The following is a 23,883-nucleotide window of genomic DNA, read 5'->3' as shown; positions in this document are numbered from 1 at the left end:
GCCCTAGCCCAACGACTGCGTATCGGTCGTGGCACGCGCTCGTCGAAACCATCGGCATTTTCTAGAACGATCTCGGAATCGCTATTGCGACCCCAATCCGAAAAGCTCTCTCCGAGCCCCACGATACTGACTGCGTAGCGGTCACGGCAAATTCCGAGTCCCGAAACAATCGTCTCGGAGGTCTACGGGAGATGTTTCGTATCTCGGGACGCAAAAAGGAGTGCAACACGAGGACTTCCCAGGTGGTCACCCATCCTAGTACTACTCTCTCTAAAGCACGCTTAACTTCGGAGTTCTGATGAGATCCGTTGCTTTAGTGCTGGCATTATCGCACCCGTTTCGCGTGCTTCGTCCTTCGCCTATGTGCACGTCGCGGCCGGCGCATCAACGTCCGGAGCCTCTTGCCCGTCACGAAACCATCGGCGCTTTCTCGAACGTTCACGAAATCGCTATTGCAAGCTCTCTCCGAGCCCTAGCCCAACGACTGCGTATCGGTCACGGCAAGCGAGTTTCGAAACCATCGGCACTTTCTAGAACGATCTCAGAATCTCTATTGCGACCCCAATCCGGAAAGCTCTCTCCGAGCCTCACGATACTAACAGCGTAGCGGTTACGGCAAGTTCCGAGCCCCAAAACAATCCTCTCGGAGGACTACGGGAGATATTTCGTATCTCGGGACGCAAAAAGGAGTGAAACACGAGGACTTCCCAAGGGGTCACCCATCCTAGTACTACTCTCTCCAAAGCATGCTTAACTTCGGAGTTCTGATGGGATCCGGTGCTTTAGTGCTGGCATTATCGCACCCGTTTCGCGTGCTTCGTCCCTCGCCTATGTGCACGTCGCGACCGGCGCATCCACGTCCGGAGCCTCTTGCCCGTCACGAAACCGTCGGCGCTTTCTCGAACGTTCACGAAATCCCTATTGCAAGCTCTCTCCGAGCCCTAGCCCAACGACTGCGTATCGCTCACGGCAAGCGCACGTCGAAACCATCGGCACTTTCTAGAACGATATCGGAATCGCTATTGCGACCCCAATCCGGAAAGCTCTCTCCGAGCCCCACGATACTGACAGCGTAGCGGTCACGGCAAATTCCGAGCCCCAAAACAATCGTCTCGGAGGTTTATAGGAGATGTTTCGTATCTCGGGACGCAAAAAGGAGTGAAACACGAGGACTTCCCAGGGGGTCACCCATCCTAGTACTACTCTCTCCAAAGCACGCTTAACTTCGGAGTTTTGATGGGATCCGGTGCTTTAGTGCTGGCATTATCGCACCCTCTTTGCGTGCTTCGTCCCTCGCCTATGTGCACGTCGCTGTTAGGATCGAGAGCACTAAGAGGGGGGGGGTGAATTAGTGCAGCGGATATTTTTCAGCGATTAAAAAAATGAAAGCTGCGTTCGTTCGATAAAGACTATTTTGATGCAAAAGCCGATTCTAAGATTACTTATGATTAAGTGCAGTTTACGTTTAAACACAGTTAGCATCTAAACGCAGTTTGCGTCTAAATGCAGATTGCGTCTAAACTCAGGTTGTGTCTAAGCGCAGATTGCGTCTAAGCGCAGATTGCGTCTAAACGCAGATTGCGTCTAAGCGCAGATTGCGTCTAAACACAGTTTGCGTCTAGGAGCAGTTTAAGCAGAAGTATAAAGACAATGTGCTGCTGTTGTACAGCTCAAAAAGTAATCTGCAAAAAACAGATTTACGTCTAAACGCAGATTTACGTCTAGACGCAGATTTACGTCTAAACGTAGATTTACGTCTTAAACGCATATTTACGTCTGAACTTTGAAACTCGTTTGTATACTCGCAGAAGGCAGTATGCAGTTGAAATCAAGACGTAAACGTGAACTGAGATCTGATGATTGTGCGAGGAAAGCCGATTTACGTCTAAATGCAGTTTTACGTCTAAATGTTGAAACTCGTTCATAAAATTGTAGAGGATAGTTTGCAGTTAATAGGATCAAAATGTAAGTGTAAACTGCAAAGAAACTCGTTCGTCAAAGCACGGAAGACAGTTCTGCAGAATCAAACGTAAACGTAAACTGTAATGTACGAAAATACGAATTTACGTCTGAATGCAGATTCGGAAGAACAGCACTTAGAACTTGTTCGTGAAAGCGCAGAGAGCAGTAGTAATGAAGGAGGTTTGCAGTAATGATAAAGTGCTCAAAAATAAACGCAAACCAGAGATTTAGAGTGGTTCGGTCAGCCTTGACCTACTCCACTTTTGCCTTCCTCCACTGACGAGGTCGCCGACGTCAACTAGGGGCCTTCCTTCAATAGGCGAAGGCCAAACTGCCCTTTTACAGTTTCTCTCCTTTTGACAGGCTCAGGAGACAACCTTTACAGACCTTTCTCTCCTCACTTTACAACTGAAAACTTGAAGAACAGAAGGAGGAGACTTAAAGGCTTTACAACACTTTTGAGCTCTTAGAATCACAGAAAAGATCAAGATTTCGGTGTAGGTCTGTATCTTTTCAGTGCTGAATGGGTTGGGAATTTATAGGCCCCAACCCAATTCAAATTTGGAGCTCAAAACAATCAAATCCTGGAATTCTGGGATCAGGCGGTTGCACCTCTTGACTGGAGAGGTTGCACCGCCTGGCAGAGCTCGAAGACCGAGCTCAGGCGGTGCTACCTCTCTGCCAGGGAGGTTGCACCGCCCAGTCTTGCTCGAAGACTGAGCTCAGGCGGTGCCACCTCTCTATCAGGGAGGTTGCACCGCCCAGTCTAGCACGAAGACTGAGCTCAGGCGGTGCCACCTCCCGGCTGGGGAGGTTGCACCGCCCAGTCTCGCTGGAAGGCCTAGCCCAGGCGGTGCCACCTCCTGGCCTGGGCGGTTGCACCTCCTGGTGCAATCAGGGTCCGAATTGTTCATTCCATTCGGCCCAATTTCAGTCTTTCAGGGGCCCAATTGCCCCAAGATAAAGCCAATGGGATCACCTCCCATTTTCCAACTTAATCAACGTGCTAACTACGATTAAATCTAAGACAACTTCTGCAGCTTTGCTTCGGTGCGTCAATCGCTCCTTCCGGCGAGTTTCCGGCGAACTTCCGTCGATCATCCGATGAACCCTCGGTGATGCTCCTGCGGACTTCCGGCAAACTCCTGGACTTTGCGACGATCCACTTGGCAAGTTCCGACGAGCTTCGCTTGGCAAGCTTCTGGACTTCTCGGATCTGTTCTCGCAGAACCTCCGACGACCGTCCGAACTTCCGTCGAACTCTCGAACTCCCAACGTGATCATGAACTTGACTCCGGCGCAACTCCTGCTGCTTGTCTATCTTTCATCGTAGTTAATCCTGCACACTTATCTCAACACATACATTAGACAACAAATGACAATTGACTTCATCATCAAAATCCGAGATTCAACAGTCGCGACCGGCGCATCAACGTCCGGAGCCTCTTGCCCGTCACGAAACCGTCGGCGCTTTATCGATCGTTCATGAAATCCCTATTGCAAGCTCTCTCCGAGCCCTAGCCTAACGATTGCGTATCGGTCACGGCAAGCGCGCGTCGAAACCATCGGCACTTTCTAGAACGATCTCGGAATCGCTATTGCGACCCCAATCTGGGAAGCTCTCTCCGAGCCCCACGATACTGACTACGTAGCTGTCACGGCAAATTCCGAGCCCCAAAACAATCGTCTCGGAGGTCTACGGGAGATGTTTCGTATCTCGGGACGCAAAAAGGAGTGCAACACGAGGACTTCCTGTTGAATCTCGGATTTTGATGATGAAGTCAATTGTCATTTGTTGTCTAATCTATGTGTTGAGATAAGTGTGCAGGATTAACTACGATGAAAGATAGACAAGCAGCAGGAGTTGCGCCGGAGTCAAGTTCATGATCACGTTGGGAGTTCGAGAGTTCGACGGAAGTTCGGACGGTCGTCGGAGGTTCTGCGAGAACAGATCCGAGAAGTCCAGAAGCTTGCCAAGCGAAGCTCGTCGGAACTTGCCAAATGGATCGTCGCAAAGTCCAGGAGTTTGCCGGAAGTCCGCAGGAGCATCACCGAGGGTTCATTGGATGATCGACGGAAGTTCGCCGGAAACTCGCCGGAAGGAGCGATTGACGCACCGAAGCAAAGCTGCAGAAGTTGTCTTAGATTTAATCGTAGTTAGCACGTTGATTAAGTTGGAAAATGGGAGGTGATCCCATTGGCTTAATCTTGGGGCAATTGGGCCCCTGAAAGACTAAAATTGGGCCGAATGGAATGAACCATTCGGACCCTGATTGCACCAGGAGGTGCAACCGCCCAGGCCAGGAGGTGGCCCCGCTTGGGCTAGGCCTTCCAGCGAGACTGGGCGGTGCAACCTCCCCAGCCGGGAGGTGGCACCGCCTGAGCTCAGTCTTCGAGCAAGACTGGGCGGTGCAACCTCCCTGGCAGAGAGGTGGCACCGCCTGAGCTCAGTCTTCGAGCAAGACTGGGCGGTGCAACCTCCCTGGCAGAGAGGTGGCACTGCCTGAGCTCAGTCTTCGAGCAAGACTGGGCGGTGCAACCTCCCTGGCAGAGAGGTGGCACCGCCTGAGCTCGGTCTTCGAGCTCTGCCAGGCGGTGCAACCTCTCCAGTCAAGAGGTGCAACCGCCTGATCCCAGAATTCCGGGATTTGATTGTTTTGAGCTCCAAATTTGAATTGGGTTGGGGCCTATAAATTCCCCACCCATTCAGCACTGAAAAGATACAGACCTACACCGAAATCTTGATCTTTTCTGTGATTCTAAGAGCTCAAAAGTGTTGTAAAGCCTTTAAGTCTCCTCCTTCTATTCTTCAAGTTTTCAGTTGTAAAGTGAGGAGAGAAAGGTCTGTAAAGGTTGTCTCCTGAGCCTGTCAAAAGGAGAGAAACTGTAAAAGGGAAGTTTGGCCTTCGCCTATTGAAGGAAGGCCCCTAGTTGACGTCGGCGACCTCGTCGGTGGAGGAAGCCAAAAGTGGAGTAGGTCAAGGCTGACCGAACCACTCTAAATCTCTGGTTTGCGTTTATTTTTGAGCACTCTATCATTACTGCAAACCTCCTTCATTACTACTGCTCTCTGCGCTTTCACGAACAAGTTATAAGTGCTGTTCTTCCGAATCTGCATTTAGACGTAAATTCGTATTTTCGTACATTACAGTTTACGTTTACGTTTGATTTTGTAGAACTGTCTTCCGTGCTTTTACGAACGAGTTTCTTTGCAGTTTACACTTAAATTTTGATCCTAGTGATAACTGTAAACTATCCTCTGTAATTTTACGAACGAGTTTCAACATTTAGACGTAAAACTGCATTTAGACGTAAATCGGCTTTCCTCGCACAATCATCAGATCTCAGTTCACGTTTACGTCTTGATTTCAACTACATACTGCCTTTTGCGAGTATACAAACGAGTTTCAAAGTTCAGACGCAAATCTGCGTTTAAGACGTAAATCTGCGTTTAGACGTAAATCTGCGTCTAGACGTAAATCTACGTTTAGACGTAAATCTGTTTTTTGCAGATTACTTTTTGAGCTGTACAACAGCAGCACATTGTCTTTATACTTCTGCTTAAACTGCTCCTAGAAGCAAACTGTGTTTAGACGCAATCTGCGGTTAGATGCAATCTGTGTTTAGACGCAATCTGCGCTTAGACGCAATCTGCGCTAAGACGCAAACTGCGCTAAGACGCAAACTGTGCTTAGACGCAATCTGAGTTTAGACGCAATCTGCATTTAGACGCAAACTGCGTTTAGACGCTAACTGTGTTTAAACGTAAACTGCACTTAATCATAAGTAATCTTAGAATCGGCTTTTGCATCAAAATAGTCTTTATCGAACGAACGCAGCTTTTGGTTTTAATCGTTGAAAAATATCCGCTGCACTAATTCACCCCCCCCGTCTTAGTGCTCTCAATCCTAACACTTCCCAGGGGGTCACCCATCCTAGTACTACTCTCGACAAAGCACTCTTAACTTCGGAGTTCTGATGGGATCCGGTGCTTTAGTGCTGGCATTATCGCACCCGTTTCGCGTGCTTCGTCCCTCGCCTATGTACACGTCGCGGCCGGCGCATCAATATCCGGAGCCTCTTGCCCGTCACGAAACCGTCGGCGCTTTCTCGAACGTTCACGAAATCCCTATTACAAGCTATCTCCGAGCCCTAGCCCAACGACTGCGTATCGGACACGGCAAGCGCGCGTCGAAACCATCGGCACTTTCTACAACGATCTCGGAATCGCTATTACGACCCCAATCCGGAAAGCTCTCTCCGAGCCCCACGATACTGACCGCGTAGCGGTCACGGCAAATTCTGAGCACCAAAACAATCGTCTCGGAGGTCTTTGGGAGATGTTTCGTATCTCGGGACGCAAAAAGGAGTACAACAAGAGGACTTCCCAGGGGGTCACCAATCCTAGTACTACTCGCGCCAAAGCACGCTTAACTTCGGAGTTCTGATGGGATCCGGTGCTGTAGTGCTGGCATTATCGCACCCATTTCGCGTGCTTCGTCCTTCGCCTATGTGCACGTCGCGGCCGGCGCATCAACGTCCGGAGCCTCTTGCCCGTCACGAAACCATCGGCGCTTTCTCGAACGTTCACGAAATCCCTATTGCAAGCTCTCTCCGAGCCCTAGCCCAACGACTGCGTATCGGTCACGGCAAGCGCGCGTCGAAACCATCGGCACTTTCTAGAACGATCTCGGAATCGCTATTGCGACCCCAATCCGGAAAGCTCTCTCCGAGCCCCACGATACTGACGGCGTAGCGGTCACGGCAAATTCCGAGCCCCAAAACAATCGTCTCGGAGGTCTACGGGAGATGTTTCGTATCTCGGGACGCAAAAAGGAGTGCAACACGAGGACTTCCCAGGGGGTCACCAATCCTAGTACTACTCTCGCCAAAGCACGCTTAACTTCGGAGTTCTGATGGGATCCGGTGCTTTAGAGCTGGCATTATCGCACCCATTTCGCGTGCTTCGTCCTTCGCCTATGTGCACGTCGCGGCCGGCGCATCAACGTCCGGAGCCTCTTGCGCGTCACGAAAACATCGGCGCTTTCTCTAACGTTCACGAAATCCCTATTGCAAGCTCTCTCCGAGCCCTAGCCTAACGACTGCGTATCGGTCACGGCAAGCGCGCGTCGAAACCATCGGCACTTTCTAGAACGATCTCGGAATCGCTATTGCGACCCCAATCCGGAAAGCTCTCTCCGAGCCCCACGATACTGACTGTGTAGCGGTCACGGCAAATTCCGAGCCCCAAAACAATTGTCTCGGAGGTCTACGTGAGATGTTTCGTATCTCGGGACGCAAAGAGGAGTGCAACATGAGGACTTCCCAGGGGGTCACCCATCCTAGTACTACTCTCTCCAAAGTACGCTTAACTTCGGAGTGCTCATGGGATCCGGTGCTTTTGTGCTGGCATTATCGCACCAGTTTCGCGTGTTTCGTCCCTCGCATATGTGAACGTCGCGGCCGGCGCATCAATGTCCGGAGCCTCTTGCCCGTCACGAAACCGTCGGCGCTTTCTCGAACGTTCACGAAATCCCTATTGCAAGCTCTCTCCGAGCCCTAGCCCAACGACTGCGTATCGGTCACGGCAAGCGCGCGTCGAAACCATCGGCACTTTCTAGAACGATCTCGGAATCGCTATTGCGACCCCAATCCGGAAAGCTCTCTCCGAGCCCCACAATACTGACTGCGTAGCTGTCACGGCAAATTCCGAGCCCCAAAACAATCGTCTCGGAGGTCGACGGGAGATGTTTTGTATCTCGGGACGAAAAAAGGAGTGGGACACGAGGACTTCCCAGGGGGTCAACCATCCTAGTACTACTCTCGCCAAAGCACGCTTAACTTCGGAGTTCTGATGGGATCCGGTGCTTTAGTGCTGGCATTATCGCACCCGTTTCGCGTGCTTCGTCCCTAACCTATGTACACGTCGCGGCCGGCGCATCAATGTCCGGAGCCTCTTGCCCGTCACGAAACCGTCGGCGCTTTCTCGAACGTTCACGAAATCCCTATTGCAAGCTCTCTCCGAGCCCTAGCCCAACGACTGCGTATCGGTCACGGCAAGCGCACGTCGAAACCATAGGCACTTTCTAGAACGATCTCGGAATCGCTATTGCGACCCCAATATGGGAAGCTCTCTCCGAGCCCCACGATACTGACTGCGTAGCTGTCACGGCAAATTCCGAGCCCCAAAACAATCGTCCCGGAGGTCTAGGGAGATGTTTCGTATCTCGGGACGCAAAAAGGAGTGCAACACGAGGACTTCCCAGGGGGTCACCCATCCTAGTACTACTCTCGACAAAGAACGCTTAACTTAGGAGTTCTGATGGGATCCAGTGCTTTAGTGCTGACATTATCGCACCCGTTTCGCGTGCTTCGTCCCTCGCCTATGTACACGTCGCGGCCGGCGCATCAATGTCCGGAGCCTCTTGCCCGTCACGAAACCGTCGGCGCTTTCTCGAACGTTCACGAAATCCCTATTGCAAGCTCTCTCCGAGCCCTAGCCCAACGACTGCATATCGGTCACGGCAAGCGCGCGTCGAAACCATCGACACTTTCTAGAACGATCTCGGAATCGCTATTGCGACCCCAATCCGGAAAGCTCTCTCCGAGCCCCACGATAATGACTGCGTAGCGGTCACGGCAAATTCCGAGCCCCGAAACAATCGTCTCGGAGGTCTACAGGAGATGTTTAATATCTCGGGACGCAGAAAGGAGTGCAACACGAGGACTTCCCAGGTGGTCACCCATCCTAGTACTACTCTCTCTAAAGCACGCTTAACTTCAGAGTTCTGATGGGATCCGGTGCTTTAGTGCTGGCATTATCGCACCCGTTTTGCGTGCTTCGTCCCTCGCCGATGTGCACGTCGCGGCCGGCGCATCAATATCCGGATCCTATTGCCCGTCATAAAACCGTCGGCGCTTTCTCGAACGTTCACAAAATCCCTATTGCAAGCTCTCTTCGAGCTCTTGCCCAACGACTGCGTATCGGTCACGGCAAGCGCGCGTCGAAACCATCGGTACTTTCTAGAACGATCTCGGAATTGCTATAGCGACCCCAATCCGGAAAGCTCTCTCCGAGCCCCACGATACTGACTACGTAGCGGTCACGGCAAATTCAGAGCCCCAAAACAATCGTCTCGTAGGTTTATAGGAGATGTTTCGTATCTCGGGACGCAAAAAGGAGTGCAACACGAGGACTTCCCAGGGGGTCACCCATCCTAGTACTACTCTCTCCAAAGTACGCTTAACTTCGAAGTTCTGTTGGGATCCGGTGCTTTAGTGCTGGCATTATCGCACCCCGTTTCACGTTCTTCGTCCCTCGCCTATGTGCACGTCGCGGCCGGCGCATCAACGTCCGGAGCCTCTTGCCCGTCACGAAACCGTTGGCGCTTTCTCGAACGTTCACGAAATCCCTATTGCAAGCTCTCTCCGAGCCCTAGACCAACGACTGCGTATCGGTCACGGCAAGCGCGCGTCAAAACCATCGGCACTTTCTAGAACGATCTCGGAATCGCTATTGCGACCCCAATCCGGAAAGCTCTCTCCGAGCCCCACGATACTGACTGCGTAGCGGTCACGGCAAATTCCGTGCCCCAAAACAATCGTCTCAGAGGTCTATGGGAGATGTTTCGTATCTCGGGACGCAAAAAGGAGTGCAACACGAGGACTTCCCAGTGGTTCACCAATCCTAGTACAACTCTCTCTAAAGAACGCTTAACTTCGGAGTGCTGATGGGATCCGGTGCTTTAGTGCTGGCATTATCGCACCCGTTTCGCGTGCTTCGTCCCTAACCTATGTACACGTCGCGGCCGGCGCATCAATGTCCGGAGCCTCTTGCCCGTCACGAAACCGTCGGCGCTTTCTCGAACGTTCACGAAATCCCTATTGCAAGCTCTCTCCGAGCCCTAGCCCAACCACTGCGTATCGGTCACGGCAAGCGCACGTCGAAACCATCGGCACTTTCTAGAACGATCTCGGAATCGCTATTGCGACCCCAATATGGGAAGCTCTCTCCGAGCCCCACGATACTGACTGCGTAGCTTTCACGGCAAATTCCGAGCCCCAAAACAATCGTCTCGGAGGTCTAGGGAGATGTTTCGTATCTCGGGACGCAAAAAGGAGTGCAACACGAGGACTTCCCAGGGGGTCACCCATCCTAGTACTACTCTCGACAAAGAACGCTTAACTTAGGAGTTCTGATGGGATCCAGTGCTTTAGTGCTGACATTATCGCACCCGTTTCGCGTGCTTCGTCCCTCGCCTATGTACACGTCACGGCCGGCGCATCAATGTCCGGAGCCTCTTGCCCGTCACGAAACCGTCGGCGCTTTCTCGAACGTTCACGAAATCCCAATTGCAAGCTCTCTCCGAGCCCTAGCCCAACGACTGCATATCGGTCACGGCAAGCGCGCGTCGAAACCATCGACACTTTCTAGAACGATCTCGGAATCGCTATTGCGACCCCAATCCGGAAAGCTCTCTCCGAGCCCCACGATAATGACTGCGTAGCGGTCACGGCAAATTCCGAGCCCCGAAACAATCGTCTCGGAGGTCTACAGGAGATGTTTAATATCACGGGACGCAGAAAGGAGTGCAACACGAGGACTTCCCAGGTGGTCACCCATCCTCCATCCTAGTACTACTCTCTCTAAAGCACGCTTAACTTCGGAGTTCTGATGGGATCCGGTGCTTTAGTGCTGGCATTATCGCACCCGTTTTGCGTGCTTCGTCCCTCGCCGATGTGCACGTCGCGGCCGGCGCATCGATATCCGGATCCTCTTGCCCGTCACAAAACCGTCGGCGCTTTCTCGAACATTCACAAAATCCCTATTGCAAGCTCTCTTCGAGCTCTTGCCCAACGACTGCGTATCGGTCACGGCAAGCGCGCGTCGAAACCATCGGCAGTTTCTAGAACAATCTCGGAATTGCTATTGCGACCCCAATCCGGAAAGCTCTCTCCGAGCCCCACGATACTGACTACGTAGCGGTCACGGCAAATTCAGAGCCCCAAAACAATCGTCTCGTAGGTTTATAGGAGATGTTTCGTATCTCGGGACGCAAAAAGGAGAGCAACACGAGGACTTCCCAGGGGGTCACCCATCCTAGTACTACTCTCTCCAAAGTACGCTTAACTTCGAAGTTCTGTTGGGATCTGGTGCTTTAGTGCTGGCATTATCGCACCCCGTTTCACGTTCTTCGTCCCTCGCCTATGTGCACGTCGCGGCCGGCGCATCAACGTCCGGAGCCTCTTGCCCGTCACGAAACCATCGGCGCTTTCTCTAACGTTCACGAAATCCCTATTGCAAGCTCTCTCCGAGCCCTAGCCCAACGATTGCGTATCGGTCATGGCAAGCGCGCGTCAAAACCATCGGCACTTTCTAGAACGATCTCGGAATCGCTATTGCGACCCCAATCCGGAAAGCTCTCTCCGAGCCCCACGATACTGACTGCGTAGCGGTCACGGCAAATTCCGTGCCCCAAAACAATCGTCTCAGAGGTCTATGGGAGATGTTTCGTATCTCGGGACGCAAAAAGGAGTGCAACACGAGGACTTCCCAGTGGTTCACCAATCCTAGTACAACTCTCTCTAAAGAACGCTTAACTTCGGAGTGCTGATGGGATCCGGTGCTTTAGTGCTGGCATTATCGCACCCGTTTCGCGTGCTTCGTCCCTAACCTATGTACACGTCGCGGCCGGCGCATCAATGTCCGGAGCCTCTTGCCCGTCACGAAACCGTCGGCGCTTTCTCGAACGTTCACGAAATCCCTATTGCAAGCTCTCTCCGAGCCCTAGCCCAACCACTGCGTATCGGTCACGGCAAGCGCACGTCGAAACCATCGGCACTTTCTAGAACGATCTCGGAATCGCTATTGCGACCCCAATATGGGAAGCTCTCTCCGAGCCCCACGATACTGACTGCGTAGCTTTCACGGCAAATTCCGAGCCCCAAAACAATCGTCTCGGAGGTCTAGGGAGATGTTTCGTATCTCGGGACGCAAAAAGGAGTGCAACACGAGGACTTCCCAGGGGGTCACCCATCCTAGTACTACTCTCGACAAAGAACGCTTAACTTAGGAGTTCTGATGGGATCCAGTGCTTTAGTGCTGACATTATCGCACCCGTTTCGCGTGCTTCGTCCCTCGCCTATGTACACGTCACGGCCGGCGCATCAATGTCCGGAGCCTCTTGCCCGTCACGAAACCGTCGGCGCTTTCTCGAACGTTCACGAAATCCCAATTGCAAGCTCTCTCCGAGCCCTAGCCCAACGACTGCATATCGGTCACGGCAAGCGCGCGTCGAAACCATCGACACTTTCTAGAACGATCTCGGAATCGCTATTGCGACCCCAATCCGGAAAGCTCTCTCCGAGCCCCACGATAATGACTGCGTAGCGGTCACGGCAAATTCCGAGCCCCGAAACAATCGTCTCGGAGGTCTACAGGAGATGTTTAATATCACGGGACGCAGAAAGGAGTGCAACACGAGGACTTCCCAGGTGGTCACCCATCCTCCATCCTAGTACTACTCTCTCTAAAGCACGCTTAACTTCGGAGTTCTGATGGGATCCGGTGCTTTAGTGCTGGCATTATCGCACCCGTTTTGCGTGCTTCGTCCCTCGCCGATGTGCACGTCGCGGCCGGCGCATCGATATCCGGATCCTCTTGCCCGTCACAAAACCGTCGGCGCTTTCTCGAACATTCACAAAATCCCTATTGCAAGCTCTCTTCGAGCTCTTGCCCAACGACTGCGTATCGGTCACGGCAAGCGCGCGTCGAAACCATCGGCAGTTTCTAGAACAATCTCGGAATTGCTATTGCGACCCCAATCCGGAAAGCTCTCTCCGAGCCCCACGATACTGACTACGTAGCGGTCACGACAAATTCAGAGCCCCAAAACAATCGTCTCGTAGGTTTATAGGAGATGTTTCGTATCTCGGGACGCAAAAAGGAGAGCAACACGAGGACTTCCCAGGGGGTCACCCATCCTAGTACTACTCTCTCCAAAGTACGCTTAACTTCGAAGTTCTGTTGGGATCTGGTGCTTTAGTGCTGGCATTATCGCACCCCGTTTCACGTTCTTCGTCCCTCGCCTATGTGCACGTCGCGGCCGGCGCATCAACGTCCGGAGCCTCTTGCCCGTCACGAAACCATCGGCGCTTTCTCTAACGTTCACGAAATCCCTATTGCAAGCTCTCTCCGAGCCCTAGCCCAACGATTGCGTATCGGTCATGGCAAGCGCGCGTCAAAACCATCGGCACTTTCTAGAACGATCTCGGAATCGCTATTGCCACCCCAATCCGGAAAGCTCTCTTCGAGCCCCACGATACTAACTGCGTAGCGGTCACGGCAAATTTCGAGCCCCAAAACAATCGTCTCGGAGGTCTACGAGAGATGTTTCGTATCTCGGGACGCAAAAAGGAGTGCAACACGAGGACTTCCCGGGGGGTCACCCAACCTAGTACTACTCTCGCCAAAGCACGCTTAACTTCGGAGTGCTGATGGGATCCGGTGCTTTAGTGCTGGCATTATTGCACCCGTTTCGCGTGCTTCGTCCCTCGCCTATGTGCACGTCGCGGCCGGCGCATCAATGTCCGGAGCCTCTTGCCCGTCACGAAACCGTCGACGCTTTCTCGAACGTTCACGAAATCCCTATTCAAGCTCTCTCCGAGCTCTAGCCCAACGACTGCATATCGGTCACGGCAAGCGCGCGTCGAAACCATCGGTACTTTCTAGAACGATCTCGGAATCGCTATTGCGACCCCAATCCGGAAAGCTCTCTCCGAGCCCCACGATACTGACTGCGTAGCGGTCACGGCAAATTCCAAGCCCCGAAACAATCGTCTTGGAGGTCTACGGGAGATGTTTATTATCTCGGGACGCAGAAAGGAGTGCAACACGAGGACTTCCCTGGTGGTCACCTATCCTAGTACTACTCTCTCTAAAGCACGCTTAACTTCGGAGTTCTGATGGGATCCGATGCTTTAGTGCTGGCATTATCGCACCCGTTTTGCGTGCTTCGTCCCTCGCCGATGTGCAAGTCGCGGCCGGCGCATCAATATCCGGATCCTCTTGCCCGTCACAAAACCGTCGGCGCTTTCTCGAACGTTCACAAAATCCCTGTTGCAAGCTCTCTTCGAGCCCTTGCCCAACGACTACGTATCGGTCACGGCAAGCGCGCGTCGAAACCATCGGCACTTTCTAGAACGATCTCGGAATCGCTATTGCGACCCCAATCCGGAAAGCTCTCTCCGAGCCCCACGATACTGACGACGTAGCGGTCACGGCAAATTCAGAGCCCCAAAACAATCCTCACAAAACCGTCGGCGCTTTCTCGAACGTTCACAAAATCCCTGTTGCAAGCTCTCTTCGAGCCCTTGCCCAACGACTGCGTATCGGTCAAGGCAAGCGCGCGTCGAAACCATCGGCACTTTCTAGAACGATCTCGGAATCGCTATTGCGACCCCAATCCGGAAAGCTCTCTCCGAGCCCCACGATACTGACTACGTAGCGGTCACGGCAAATTCAGAGCCCCAAAACAATCGTCTCGTAGGTTAATAGGAGATGTTTCGTATCTCGGGACACAAAAAGGAGTGCAACACGAGGACTTCCCAGGGGGTCACCCATCCTAGTACTACTCTCTCCAAAGTACGCTTAACTTCGAAGTTCTGTTGGGATCCGGTGCTTTAGTGCTGGCATTATCGCACCCCGTTTCACGTGCTTCGTCCCTCGCCTATGTGCACGTCGCGGCCGGCGCATCAACGTCCGGAGCCTCTTGCCCGTCACGAAACCGTCGGCGCTTTCTCGAACGTTCACGAAATCCCTATTGCAAGCTCTCTCCGAGCCCTAGCCCAACGACTGCGTATCGGTCACGGCAAGCGCGCGTCAAAACCATCGGCACTTTCTAGAACGATCTCGGAATCGCTATTGCAACCCCAATCCGGAAAGCTCTCTCCGAGCCCCACGATACTGACTGCGTAGCGGTCACGGCAAATTCTGAGCCCCAAAACAATCATCTCAGAGGTCTACGGGAGATGTTTCGTATCTCGGGACGCAAAAAGGAGTGCAACACGAGGACTTCCCAGGGGGTCACCAATCCTAGTACTACTCTCTCTAAAGCACGCTTAACTTCGGAGTTCTGATGGGATCCGGTGCTTTAGTTCTAGCATTATCGCACCCGTTTCGCGTGCTTCGTCCTTCGCCTATGTGCACGTCGCGGCCGGCGCATCAACGTCCGGAGCCTCTTGCCCGTCACGAAACCATCGGCGCTTTCTCTAACGTTCACGAAATCCCTATTGCAAGCTCTCTCCGAGCCCTAGCCCAACGATTGCGTATCGGTCATGGCAAGCGCGCGTCAAAACCATCGGCACTTTCTAGAACGATCTCGGAATCGCTATTGCCACCCCAATCCGGAAAGCTCTCTTCGAGCCCCACGATACTAACTGCGTAGCGGTCACGGCAAATTTCGAGCCCCAAAACAATCGTCTCGGAGGTCTACGAGAGATGTTTCGTATCTCGGGACGCAAAAAGGAGTGCAACACGAGGACTTCCCGGGGGGTCACCCAACCTAGTACTACTCTCGCCAAAGCACGCTTAACTTCGGAGTGCTGATGGGATCCGGTGCTTTAGTGCTGGCATTATTGCACCCGTTTCGCGTGCTTCGTCCCTCGCCTATGTGCACGTCGCGGCCGGCGCATCAATGTCCGGAGCCTCTTGCCCGTCACGAAACCGTCGGCGCTTTCTCGAACGTTCACGAAATCCCTATTGCAAGCTCTCTCCGAGCCCTAGCCCAACGACTGCGTATCGGTCACGGCAAGCGCGCATCGAAACCATCGGCGCTTTCTATAACGATCTCGGAATCGCTATTGCGACCCCAATCCGGAAAGCTCTCTCCGAGCCCCACGATACTGACAGTGTAGCTGTCACGGCAAATTCCGAGCCCCAAAACAATCGTCTCGGAGGTCTACGGGAGATGTTTTGTATCTCGGGACGAAAAAAGGATTGCAACACGAGGGCTTCCCAGGGGGTCACCCATCCTAGTACTACTCTCGCCAAAGCACGCTTAACTTCGGAGTTCTGATGGGATCCGGTGCTTTAGTGCTGGCATTATCGCACCCGTTTCGCGTGCTTCGTCCCTCCCCTATGTACACGTCGCAGCCGGCGCATCAATGTCCGGAGCCTTTTGCGCGTCACGAAACCGTCGGCGCTTTCTCGAACGTTCACGAAATCCCTATTGCAAGCTCTCTCCGAGCCCTAGCCCAACGATTGCGTATCGGTCACGGCAAGCGCGCGTCGAAACCATCGGCACTTAATAGAACGATCTCGGAATCGCTATTGCAACCCCAATCCGTAAAGCTCTCTCCGAGCCCCACGATTCTGACTGCGTAGCGGTCACGGCAAATTCCGAGCCCCAAAACAATCGTCTCAGAGGTCTATGGGAGATGTTTCGTATCTCGGGACGCAAAAAGGAGTGCAACACATGGTTTGCAACAAGGCGAACCTCCTCTAATGGTAGTAGAACCGGTGGTGACGCAAACGTGTGAGCATTTCGACTCGCAGGGACAGCGCCATAGACAAGACAAATCAGGAACTTTATCTCTCCCTATTATGTCGGAGCTTTCCACAACAGCCCATGGTACTCATGGACAAGAGAAGCAGTAGTTGGAAACTTCATCTCTTACTATATTACTTGATCCATCCACAACAGGAATTTCAATATCCACTCAACATGCCAACCAAGACATTGTGACTTAACAAACTCAAGCACCAACAAACATCGCCAGCAAGGATATTCTGCCACAACAAACACAGGCCCCAACAAACCTTGTTAGTAAGGATATTCTGCCTCAACTATCTCAAGCATCAATAAATCATACTAACCAGGATATTGAGCCTCAACAATCAGACTACTTGACTCAAGGTATAAAGTTTAAAAATTTGATAGCTGTGGATGAAGTGGATAAATATAGAAATAAGGCCTTAAAAGGTAAAGATATTGTGCGGGAGGAAAATGCAAAACCTAAGGATAAGAAAAAGGATGGTACTATCCATTCAAAGTCGTAGAATGAATACCTTACTTTCTTTTTCTGATGAAGATAATTTGCTGGAATGTTCGTGGACTTAATAAGCCTGAAAAATGTCGGGAGCTCAACAGAATAATCAAGTCTGCCGCATGTGATATTGCTATTCTCGTAGAAACAAAAATTAAAAAATCGCTCGTTCTTGCTCAAAAGAATTTAATATGGCCGGACGCAGAACTGTTTACCAATGACTCTAGTAAAACATTTGGTAGAATATGGGTCTTATGGCATCCTAACTCCATTAATGCTTGGTTTATTTCTGCTACCGATCAATTCATTCATCTTAAGGTGGAGGACAAAAAGAATGGCTGTCAATTCAATTTTATTGGTATATATGCTTCAAATAGTATGCAAGAAAGAAATACACTTTGGACCGATCTGACTAACATTGCAAATAACTGTCTTAATATGCCGTGGATTGTTCTTGGTGACTTTAATACTGTTTGATACCTAAATGAAAAAGTGGGGGGTAGACAGCATTATGAAAGTCAGCTTCAAAGATTTAATGATTATATAAACACTGCCGCATTGATTGATATGAAATCTGTGGGCAATTGGCTTTCCTGGAGTAATCAAGGCGATGGTAACAGAAAAATAATGGCTCGACTAGACAGATGTTTGATTAACCAAGAATGGTTAACAGTTTACCCTGATTCACTTCTTGAGTATGATGCACCATTATTTTCTGATCATTCCTTAATGTATATACACGCAGAGAAAGCAACACCTAGAGGCAAGAAACCATTTAGATTCTTTAATATGTGGAGTACTCATCCTCAGTTCCTTGATATTATCAGATTGGCTTGGAATATTAATATACATGGTTCGCCACTTTACATCTTATGCCAAAAGCTCAAAGTTTGCAAAGCGGCACTGAAGGAGTGGAATACAAACACCTTTGGAAATATTACCACTCGGGTTCAAATTTACAGAAAGGAACTAATGGCGATACAATATGAGCTTCAACTTCAACCCCAAGATGAGAATCTTATCTACAAAGAGACAGAAGCCAGAAGTAACTTCATGCAAGCCTTAAAGCAGGAGGAAAGTTTTGCAAAGCAGAAGTCTCGACAACATTGGCTAACTCTAGGAGATTCCAATACTAAGTTTTTCTATGCATCCATTGCTACTCGAAGGGCCGTTAATCGCATCAGAAAATGCAAAGACAAATATGGTAATCTTATTGAGAATTTAGATGAAGTTAAAGCATACACTGAGCGATTTTTTTATTCCTTACTCAATCAAGCGGTGCAACCTAATAACATTCATGTGGAGCCAACTAGAAAGCTTGATTCGGATGACATTTCAATCCTCAGTGCCCCAGTTACAGATGATGAAATTGTAAAAGTTGTCTTCAAGTCACCGAAGGATAAAAGCCCTGGTCCAGATGGATTTCCAGCTGAATTTTACCAAACTGCATGGTCTATTATTGGAAATGATGTGATTAAGGCATGCCAACATTTTTTCTCTTCAGGCCGTATTCTTAGAGAGATGAACTGCACTTTTATTTCTTTAATTCCCAAGAATGCAGGGGCTGATTCACTAGAAAACTATCGACCCATATCATTATGCAACTTTATTTACAAGATCATCTCCAAAGTGTTGGCAGATAGAATGCAAAAGGTAATACACAAGATCATTAGTCCAAATCAGGCAGCTTTCATCAAAGGGAGAAGTATACATCATAATATTCTGCTTGCTAATGACTTGATAAAGGACCTGCACTCAAATGCAAGAGGGACGAAAATATGTTTTAAAGCTGATTTACGGAAAGCCTTTGATTCAGTTAATAGGAGTTTTATCTATAAGATGCTCATCGATATGAACTTCCCACAGAAATGGGTAAATTGGATTCAAAGTTGCTTGGAAACTCCAAAGTTTTCGATACTTTTTAATGGCTCACCTATTGGTTTTTTTGGGAGCACGAATGGCATCCGACAAGGTGATCCACTTTCTCCATATCTCTTTACTATTGCAATGGAAGGACTTAGCTGTATGTTGGAACAAGCAGTCTTGAATGGCGGTATTAAAGTACCAAATGCTGGTTCTATTCACATATCACACATAACATTTGCAGATGATTTACTTATATTTCTCCAGAATGATCCAACTTCAGTGAGGAACCTAGCTACTATTCTAAATGACTTTGGTATGGTTTCTAGCCTTCAGTTAAATCATGCAAAAAGTAAAGTCTATATGGGTCCTTGCATTGAGGACAAGGACTTTATTACACACACTCTGGGGGTTAATGAGGGAAGTCTGCCAGTTCCTTATCTGGGTCTCCCACTCATATCCACTGGCATTCATAAAACCCACTGTCAACCTATCCTGTAAAAAATAAAGAATAGAATTTCTTCCTGGAAAAATAGGCTTCTATCAAAAGCAGGACGACTTGAACTCATCCGTTCGGTGTTGTACTCTTACTCTATATATTGGTCTAATGCTTTTCTTCTGCCTGTTGGACTTATCCAAGATATTGAACGGCTATTAATGAACTTCTTCTGGAATGGTACAAATGATAAGGCAATGCATATGGTAAATTGGGACAACATATGTAAACTGAAAGATGAAGGGGGGCTGAACTTGAGAAATATTAGAGAGTGGAATAAAGCATGTTTGGTACAACAATTGTGGGACCTTTTGCAAAACAAATGTTCCTTATGGTCACAATGGGTTTCTGCTAGGTACCTTTCGAAGGAATCGATTTGGGAAATTTCAACAAGAACATACCACTCTGCAGCTTGGAAAGGAATTTTAAAGGCAAGGAATTGGATAATCAAACACATTTCTTATGCAATCTCTACTGGAACTAATACTAATATGTGGTACGATCCTTGGGTGAATGGGAAAAGTATATTTCAATTATATGGTGACAGAATACGAAAAGATCTTAGGGCTCCCAAAGATTGGAAGGTTTCCGAGTTCATTGCTAATGGTACCTGGTGTCTCCCTACTCCTATTTCTCCTGAAATGTTATCACTTTGGCCGACTATCACAGCTATTCCAATCAGGAACAACCCTTCAGATGTACTTATTTGGCTTCATGACAATGGTAAATTTAGTGCCACATCCGCATGGAATCAAATTAGGCAAAGAAATAACAAGTGGCTCTCAAGCAGTTGGACATGGGATCGACCGGGATCACAGAGACATTCCTTATGTACATGGCAGGCCCTTCTGAATAAACTACCTACAATAGATAATATTAAGAGAAGAGGTATCTATCATGTTAACCGATGCTCCCTTTGTTTGCAACAAGAAGAAACTATTGACCACCTCTATTTTGCTTGTGAATATACTAAATGGATATGGAAGGAGATTCTCCAGCGATTTGAACTCAATAGGCTGCCGCAACCAAACTTGCATCAAAAATTAGGCGACCTCATACAAAGTTTCTCAAGAAAAGGACCTCTTACACAATTGGCAAAGGTTACTTTCAGATGTGCTATTTGGTGGATGTGGAAGGAGAGATGTAGCAGAATCTTTGAATGTCAACACACAAACAATGCTCAGCTCTTGACAGAGATTATTAGAGATTCAAGATCATGCATGGAGCATAATCTCAAAATGGAGCACTTTACACGAAGAGAAAGAGATATTTTTATCAAATTCAATTTTACTATTAGCTAAAGATCTTGGCAACGATGTTAAATGCTGTAACCAATGGTAGTCTTGGCACATCTTAACATGCTCGTTACAATTAGGAGTTAAAGTCTACAACATGTGTAGTCATAACTACCACATGTGTACTCAATGAGTTACCTGACTTTGTCTATGACTTGTATAGACAAAGCTATTTGTAGAAACGTTACACATAATCAATTTACTTTTACTTACCAAAAAAAAAAAAAGGAGTGCAACATGAGGACTTCCTAGGGGGTCACCAATCCTAGTACTACTCTCTCTAAAGCACGCTTAACTTTGGAGTTCTGATGGGATCCGGTGCTTTAGTTCTAGCATTATCGCACCCGTTTCGCGTGCTTCGTCCTTCGCCTATGTGCACGTCGCGGCCGGCGCATCAACGTCCGGAGCCTCTTGCCCGTCACGAAACCATCGGCGCTTTCCCGAACATTCACGAAATCCCTATTGCAAGCTCTCTCCGAGCCCTAGCCCAACGACTGCGTATCGGTCATGCCAAGCGCGCGTCGAAACCATCAGCACTTTCTAGAACGATCTCGGAATCGCTATTGCCACCCCAATCCGGAAAGCTCTCTCCGAGCCCCACGATACTAACTGCGTAGCGGTCACGGCAAATTCCGAGCCCCAAAACAATCGTCTCGGAGGTCTACGAGAGATGTTTCGTATCTCGGGACGCAAAAAGGAGTGCAACACGAGGACTTCCCGGGGGGTCACCCAACCTAGTACTACTCTCGCCAAAGCACGCTTAACTTCGGAGTGCTGATGGGATCCGGTGCTTTAGTGCTGGCATTATCGCACCCGTTTCACGTGCTTCGTCCCTCGCCTATGTGCACGTCGCGGCCGGCGCATCAATGTCCGGAGCCTCTTGCCCGTCACGAAACCGTCGGCGCTTTCTCGAACGTTCACGAAATCCCTATTGCAAGCTCTCTCCGAGCCCAAGCCCAACGACTGTGTATCGGTTACGGCAAGCGCGCGTCGAAACCATCGGCACTTTCTATAACGATCTCGGAATCGCTATTGCGACCCCAATCCGGAAAGCTCTCTCCGAGCCCCACGATACTGACTGCGTAGCTGTCACGGCAAATTTCGAGCCCCAAAACAATCGTCTCGGAGGTCTACGGGAGATGTTTCGTATCTCGGGACTCAAAAAGGAGTGCAACACGAGGACTTCCCAGGGGGTCACCAATCCTAGTACTACTCTCTCTAAAGCACGCTTAACTTCGGAGTTCTGATGGGATCCGGTGCTTTAGTTCTAACATTATCGCACCCGTTTTGCGTGCTTCGTCCTTCGCCTATGTGCACGTCGTGGCCGGCGCATCAACGTCCGGAGCCTCTTGCCCGTCACGAAACCATCGGCGCTTTCTCGAACGTTCACGAAATCCATATTGCAAGCTCTCTCCGAGCCCTAGCCCAACGACTGCGTATCGGTCACGGCAAGCGCGCGTCGAAACCATCGGCACTTTCTAGAACAATCTCGGAATCGCTATTGCCACCCCTATCAACAAAGCTCTCTCCGAGCCCGACGATACTAACTGTGTAGCGGTCACGGCAAATTCCGAGCCCTAAAACATTCGTCTTGGAGGTCTACGGGAGATGTTTCGTATCTCGGGACGCAACAAGGAGTACAACACGAGGACTTCCCAGGGGGTCACCCAACCTAGTACTACTATCACCAAAGCACGCTTAACTTCGCAGTGCTGATGGGATCCGATGCTTTAGAGCTGGTATTATCGCACCCGTTTCGCGTGCTTCGTCCCTCGCCTATGTGCACGTCGCGGCCGGCGCATCAATGTCCGGAGCCTCTTGCCCGTCACGAAACCGTCGGCGCTTTCTCGAACGTTCACGAAATCCCTATTGCAAGCTCTCTCCGAGCCTAGCCCAACGACTGCGTATCAGTCACGGCAAGCGCGCGTCGAAACCATCGGCACTTTCTAGAACGATCTCGGAATCGCTATTGCGACCCCAATCCGGAAAGCTCTCTCCGAGCCCCACGATACTGACTGCGTAGCGGTCACGGCAAATTCCGAGCCCCGAAACAATCGTCTCGGAGGTCTACGGGAGATATTTCGTATCTCGGGACGGAAAAAGGAGTGCAACACGAGGACTTCCCAGGGGGTCACCCATCCTAGTATTACTCTCTCCAAAGTACGCTTAACTTCGGAGTTCTGATGGGATCCGGTGCTTTAGTGCTGGCATTATCGCACCCGTTTCGCGTGCTTCGTCCCTTGCCTATGTGCACGTCGCGGCCGGGCCATCAAAGTCCGGAGCCTCTTGCCCGTCACGAAACCGTCGGCGCTTTCTCGAACGTTCACGAAATCCCTATTGCAAGCTCTCTCCGAGCCCTAGCCCAACGATTGCGTATCGGTCACGGCAAGAGCGCGTCGAAACCATCGGCACTTTCTAGAACGATTTCGGAATCGCTATTGCGACCCCAATCCGGAAAGCTCTCTCCGAGCCCCACGATACTGAATGCATAGCCCCAAAACAAACATAAGAAGAAGAAGAGGAAGAGAAGAAGAAGGGGAAGCAGGAGAAGAGGTTGTGATACCTCTGTTCCCTGCAGAGGAAACAGAGGAGAGGGTTTGTGTGACGCCGGGAAGAAGAAGGGGAGGAAGGAGAAGAAGAGAAGAAGAAGAAAGGAAGGAGAAGGAAGAGGAGAAGGGAAAGAAGTAGCTGCGGCTGCGGCTGTGGCAGCTGCAGCTATGGCAGGGAAAGAGGAAGAGAAAGGAAGAAGGGAAGGAGAGGAAGAAGAGAAGGGAAAGAAGGGGTTGCGGCTGCGGCGATGGCAGTTGCAGTTGGAAGAGAAGAAGGGGAGGAAGGAGTAGAAGAGAAGAAGAAGAAAGGAAGGAGAAGGCAGAGGAGAAGGGGTGGCAGCTGCGGCAGTGGCAGTAGCAGCTGGAAGAGAAGGAGAGGAAGTAGAGCAGGAGAGGAAGAAGAGGCTGCGGTTGTGGTGGCTGCGGCCATGGCTGCGACTGCGACTGCGGCAGTTGCAGCTGGGAAAGAAAAGAAAGGAAAGGGGGAAAAAGGGGCTGCGGACGGGATTGCGGCCGCAGCGGCAGCGACTGCGTATGTAGCAGTTATGTCTGCGAGAGAAGGGAGGAAGGAAGTTAGTGCGGTGGAAGGGGCTACGATTGTGGCAGCGGCAGCGGCGGCGGTTGTGGCAGCTGTGTTTAGGAAAGAAAAAGAAGGAATGGGAGTAAGAAAGAG

General features: G+C 50.4%; 18 non-coding genes and 12 pseudogenes across 18 annotated transcripts; all 30 read right to left on the bottom strand.

The window, feature by feature from the left end:
- Positions 1 to 217: 217 nt before the first annotated feature.
- Positions 218 to 336, bottom strand: LOC135600769 (5S ribosomal RNA). The gene has a single exon (XR_010483082.1). It is a non-coding gene; the product is annotated as a 5S ribosomal RNA (ribosomal RNA).
- A 350-nt stretch (positions 337 to 686) lies between these two features.
- On the bottom strand, positions 687 to 805 carry LOC135600650 (5S ribosomal RNA). Its single transcript, XR_010482968.1, has one exon. It is a non-coding gene; the product is annotated as a 5S ribosomal RNA (ribosomal RNA).
- Positions 806 to 1,155: 350 nt separating this feature from the next.
- Positions 1,156 to 1,274, bottom strand: LOC135600774 (5S ribosomal RNA). The gene has a single exon (XR_010483087.1). It is a non-coding gene; the product is annotated as a 5S ribosomal RNA (ribosomal RNA).
- A 4,585-nt stretch (positions 1,275 to 5,859) lies between these two features.
- LOC135603382 (5S ribosomal RNA) lies at positions 5,860 to 5,978 on the bottom strand (annotated as a pseudogene).
- Positions 5,979 to 6,328: 350 nt separating this feature from the next.
- LOC135601226 (5S ribosomal RNA) lies at positions 6,329 to 6,447 on the bottom strand. The gene has a single exon (XR_010483526.1). It is a non-coding gene; the product is annotated as a 5S ribosomal RNA (ribosomal RNA).
- A 350-nt stretch (positions 6,448 to 6,797) lies between these two features.
- Positions 6,798 to 6,916, bottom strand: LOC135602371 (5S ribosomal RNA). The gene has a single exon (XR_010483978.1). It is a non-coding gene; the product is annotated as a 5S ribosomal RNA (ribosomal RNA).
- Positions 6,917 to 7,266: 350 nt separating this feature from the next.
- LOC135601818 (5S ribosomal RNA) lies at positions 7,267 to 7,385 on the bottom strand (annotated as a pseudogene).
- Positions 7,386 to 7,735: 350 nt separating this feature from the next.
- On the bottom strand, positions 7,736 to 7,854 carry LOC135601735 (5S ribosomal RNA). Its single transcript, XR_010483914.1, has one exon. It is a non-coding gene; the product is annotated as a 5S ribosomal RNA (ribosomal RNA).
- Positions 7,855 to 8,203: 349 nt separating this feature from the next.
- LOC135600409 (5S ribosomal RNA) lies at positions 8,204 to 8,322 on the bottom strand. The gene has a single exon (XR_010482731.1). It is a non-coding gene; the product is annotated as a 5S ribosomal RNA (ribosomal RNA).
- Positions 8,323 to 8,672: 350 nt separating this feature from the next.
- Positions 8,673 to 8,791, bottom strand: LOC135599989 (5S ribosomal RNA). Its single transcript, XR_010482325.1, has one exon. It is a non-coding gene; the product is annotated as a 5S ribosomal RNA (ribosomal RNA).
- A 350-nt stretch (positions 8,792 to 9,141) lies between these two features.
- Positions 9,142 to 9,260, bottom strand: LOC135600918 (5S ribosomal RNA). Its single transcript, XR_010483228.1, has one exon. It is a non-coding gene; the product is annotated as a 5S ribosomal RNA (ribosomal RNA).
- Positions 9,261 to 9,611: 351 nt separating this feature from the next.
- Positions 9,612 to 9,730, bottom strand: LOC135604648 (5S ribosomal RNA; annotated as a pseudogene).
- Positions 9,731 to 10,079: 349 nt separating this feature from the next.
- LOC135600408 (5S ribosomal RNA) lies at positions 10,080 to 10,198 on the bottom strand. The gene has a single exon (XR_010482730.1). It is a non-coding gene; the product is annotated as a 5S ribosomal RNA (ribosomal RNA).
- Positions 10,199 to 10,548: 350 nt separating this feature from the next.
- Positions 10,549 to 10,674, bottom strand: LOC135602750 (5S ribosomal RNA; annotated as a pseudogene).
- Positions 10,675 to 11,024: 350 nt separating this feature from the next.
- Positions 11,025 to 11,143, bottom strand: LOC135602561 (5S ribosomal RNA; annotated as a pseudogene).
- Positions 11,144 to 11,494: 351 nt separating this feature from the next.
- On the bottom strand, positions 11,495 to 11,613 carry LOC135604647 (5S ribosomal RNA; annotated as a pseudogene).
- Positions 11,614 to 11,962: 349 nt separating this feature from the next.
- LOC135600407 (5S ribosomal RNA) lies at positions 11,963 to 12,081 on the bottom strand. The gene has a single exon (XR_010482729.1). It is a non-coding gene; the product is annotated as a 5S ribosomal RNA (ribosomal RNA).
- Positions 12,082 to 12,431: 350 nt separating this feature from the next.
- LOC135602749 (5S ribosomal RNA) lies at positions 12,432 to 12,557 on the bottom strand (annotated as a pseudogene).
- A 350-nt stretch (positions 12,558 to 12,907) lies between these two features.
- Positions 12,908 to 13,026, bottom strand: LOC135602560 (5S ribosomal RNA; annotated as a pseudogene).
- A 351-nt stretch (positions 13,027 to 13,377) lies between these two features.
- LOC135600564 (5S ribosomal RNA) lies at positions 13,378 to 13,496 on the bottom strand. Its single transcript, XR_010482883.1, has one exon. It is a non-coding gene; the product is annotated as a 5S ribosomal RNA (ribosomal RNA).
- Positions 13,497 to 13,845: 349 nt separating this feature from the next.
- Positions 13,846 to 13,964, bottom strand: LOC135601771 (5S ribosomal RNA; annotated as a pseudogene).
- Positions 13,965 to 14,547: 583 nt separating this feature from the next.
- On the bottom strand, positions 14,548 to 14,666 carry LOC135600917 (5S ribosomal RNA). Its single transcript, XR_010483227.1, has one exon. It is a non-coding gene; the product is annotated as a 5S ribosomal RNA (ribosomal RNA).
- A 351-nt stretch (positions 14,667 to 15,017) lies between these two features.
- Positions 15,018 to 15,136, bottom strand: LOC135601789 (5S ribosomal RNA; annotated as a pseudogene).
- A 350-nt stretch (positions 15,137 to 15,486) lies between these two features.
- On the bottom strand, positions 15,487 to 15,605 carry LOC135600552 (5S ribosomal RNA). The gene has a single exon (XR_010482872.1). It is a non-coding gene; the product is annotated as a 5S ribosomal RNA (ribosomal RNA).
- A 350-nt stretch (positions 15,606 to 15,955) lies between these two features.
- LOC135601560 (5S ribosomal RNA) lies at positions 15,956 to 16,074 on the bottom strand. Its single transcript, XR_010483850.1, has one exon. It is a non-coding gene; the product is annotated as a 5S ribosomal RNA (ribosomal RNA).
- Positions 16,075 to 20,888: 4,814 nt separating this feature from the next.
- On the bottom strand, positions 20,889 to 21,007 carry LOC135603236 (5S ribosomal RNA; annotated as a pseudogene).
- Positions 21,008 to 21,357: 350 nt separating this feature from the next.
- On the bottom strand, positions 21,358 to 21,476 carry LOC135600004 (5S ribosomal RNA). Its single transcript, XR_010482339.1, has one exon. It is a non-coding gene; the product is annotated as a 5S ribosomal RNA (ribosomal RNA).
- A 350-nt stretch (positions 21,477 to 21,826) lies between these two features.
- LOC135600806 (5S ribosomal RNA) lies at positions 21,827 to 21,945 on the bottom strand. Its single transcript, XR_010483120.1, has one exon. It is a non-coding gene; the product is annotated as a 5S ribosomal RNA (ribosomal RNA).
- Positions 21,946 to 22,295: 350 nt separating this feature from the next.
- LOC135603891 (5S ribosomal RNA) lies at positions 22,296 to 22,414 on the bottom strand (annotated as a pseudogene).
- A 349-nt stretch (positions 22,415 to 22,763) lies between these two features.
- On the bottom strand, positions 22,764 to 22,882 carry LOC135600177 (5S ribosomal RNA). Its single transcript, XR_010482504.1, has one exon. It is a non-coding gene; the product is annotated as a 5S ribosomal RNA (ribosomal RNA).
- Positions 22,883 to 23,883: the final 1,001 nt, after the last annotated feature.

This window comes from Musa acuminata, chromosome BXJ2-1, assembly GCF_036884655.1.
Source record: "Musa acuminata AAA Group cultivar baxijiao chromosome BXJ2-1, Cavendish_Baxijiao_AAA, whole genome shotgun sequence".
Classification (NCBI taxonomy): Eukaryota; Viridiplantae; Streptophyta; class Magnoliopsida; order Zingiberales; family Musaceae; genus Musa; species Musa acuminata.
The sequence above is the reverse complement of the archived record's forward strand: the minus strand, read 5'-3'. Positions and strand labels throughout refer to the sequence as shown.